Below are 2608 nucleotides of genomic sequence, written 5' to 3'. Positions count from 1 at the left end.
CCAAAGACCAAGATTTACCATGGCAAAATCTAAACAATAGGCAAAGGAGATGAAATTCTAAATAGCACTATCACAAAAATAATCGATTTCTATCTTCTGCTGCATGAGGAACCAAAGAACTCAAACAGAGGGTTGTTCTGCTGAACTAACCATGAAAACTTTAAGAACAGATAGGTATATAGTCCCTGTTATCCTTTCAGGGCATTATTTTATACATGTTTTAAAAAAACTTAACAAATAAAAATAGTTATTTAGCCTTGCGAATATTTTGCAATAAAGTTTCTTGAATTTCTATGACAAACTCTTCTAGCAATTCAACTTTTCAAATAGAGCTGTCATTCAAAAAGTCCCTTTGACATGGGATCTATCCCACGGTTACAAAGTGGCTTCCTCCTTTGTTGAATGTGAAAGTGGCTCTTTGTTCTTTCAGGATCCCAAATCGCTTATTCAAAGTCATCCCTCTCTGTTTTCCAACACTATTTATGTCAAATTGTAGGGGTACACCTTTAGGAACCTTCTTTATATCAGATTGTACCCGCTTTGCCAAGAATGAGGGTACAGCAGTACGACTTAATCGTGGTTTCTGAGTTACTGGGCACTGCACTGCTCCAGGATTGTCAATGGAGACAGTTAAAATTCCTCCATTAGTTGTAGAAGTCTGCCATGGGCGAGTTCTCTTTGTTACTACATCATCTAGCAGTTGTTCTGTGTTCAACTGGGCCTGAACCTTCAGGCCTCTTCTGAAAAGAAAAGTTGCCTGACGTGTGTCTTTCTGATGGCTTAATTTATTTCCACTTCTGGTAAAATTGGCTGGAATATTATTCTTTCTGTTTAACTGGTTAGGTCTCTTGAGAACAGCAACTGGTTTCCTCTGTACTTCATTTTGTCTCAGAAGATTTGCCTTCCTTTTTAACACAGGAAAATACCGCTCTATATTCTTGTCACTTATAGGTGGTCGATTCATAGGACTAATTCCTTTTTGAATTCCACTTGCTTTCCTGGCTGCAAGACCAGTGATAATCCCGTAAGGACGTCTCTTTCCAGACATGACTCTTCCTCTACGATTCAAGCTTTTCTTACCAAAACCAGAATTCTGTTGGATTCCCCATCGTATTCTCATCCTAAATTGCCGGGCACCATTTTGTTGGAGTCTCCTATTTAGTCTTGGAAAATTTTGCTTCTTTCCCTCCTTTCGATTCAATTTGATTATATCATCCAAAGACATATCAATTTTGTTGAGGTTTTCATTGCTGCAGGTTTTCGGCGGCGGTGCCAGAACTGCCGTGGCTCCCACCAACCGGGTGCCAAACCGGTTCATAACCGAAGACGACGCGCTGGGAACAGTCCTGTATGAGATATTTTAAAATATAGTATTGCCTTATAATTCTGTACTAAGACTGATACTAATACTAAAAATTTGATAATCCAAATCCTTGTTAAAAAATCTCCAGGGCGGGCCACGGTGGCTCAGCAGGTAAGAATGCTTGCCTGCCATGCCCAAGGACCCGGGTTCGATTCCCGGTGCCTGCCCATGTAAAAAAAAAAAAAAAAAGAAAAGAAAAAAAAAATCTCTTAATATTTCTCTTCTAGCCTATTTAAAAATATATATTGATATAGTTCATTGTATCATATAAAATTTGATTATTAACTTTATAATAAGTCCAAAAAATTACTAACTCTTCTTCATATCTGAAAATATTAAATTATTGTACCAAAACTGTATTTTTATTTAATTTTTAGCTTGCTAATTAAGATGACCTTCTTTTTTTTCAAATCAGGGTTTAGTGAGGTATAATTTATATTTGGTAAAATTCACTGTTTTTAGGTGTGAAGTTCTATGAATTCTGACAAACTGTAGTCATGTAATTACCACTACTTTATCTGTTAGCCCAGAAAGTTCCCTTTTACCCTTTGCAGTCAATTACTTCCTTGAATATAAAGGTTTAAATAAAATAAAACTTTGTAAAAGCATGCCTCCCCTTGTACTGGTCTTGGGCCATTATTGTAAGCTGGATCATAACTTTGATTAGTGGAAAGGAAAATGTAATTGAGCCAAAGCTAAGCTTTTGAATATATTACTCCAAATGATTAGAACAAAGTGTTATAAACAAAACCTAAAGCAAAGAATTGATTTTATTGTTTTTTTTCTCACCTGCTCATGTTCGTTTACCCTTTTAACTCCGCCTCCCATCCCCTCAAATATCTTGGCTTGACTAAGTCCCATCTTTAAGGCGTTTTCTCTTGCTAGCTTGTATTTTAGTCTTTTCAATGATAGTGGAATATTATTTCTGCCCTCCTGGAATAAGCAATTTAAGAGCAAGACCATGCTATATTCTCTTTCATATAAATTGAAACTTTTTGTCAAATGAATTTTTGTTTGGAATGGTTTCAGGCTGAGCACAGAGGGCTCTGAGAATGACTTGGGTTTTCCCATGTAAACATTATGTTATTAATACTTGGTTAAAACTTAAAAATGGGTTATAAACCTAGATTTTAGAGTTGTAGCTAAATTTGAAAACCAGCTGTCATTTAGTAAGATAATTTCTCTGAGCATCAATTTTCTTTTCTATAAAAATAAAACCAGGTGCCCAGTGAGAGCAGCTGTGAG

The 2608-nt window shown here is 36.1% G+C and overlaps 1 pseudogene; it reads right to left on the bottom strand.

The window, feature by feature from the left end:
- Positions 1-349: 349 nt before the first annotated feature.
- Positions 350-1318, bottom strand: LOC143681060 (UAP56-interacting factor pseudogene; annotated as a pseudogene).
- Positions 1319-2608: the final 1290 nt, after the last annotated feature.

Source organism: Tamandua tetradactyla, chromosome 4 (genome assembly GCF_023851605.1).
Source record: "Tamandua tetradactyla isolate mTamTet1 chromosome 4, mTamTet1.pri, whole genome shotgun sequence".
Taxonomy (NCBI): Eukaryota; Metazoa; Chordata; class Mammalia; order Pilosa; family Myrmecophagidae; genus Tamandua; species Tamandua tetradactyla.
This window is presented reverse-complemented; position numbering and strand designations above follow the sequence as displayed.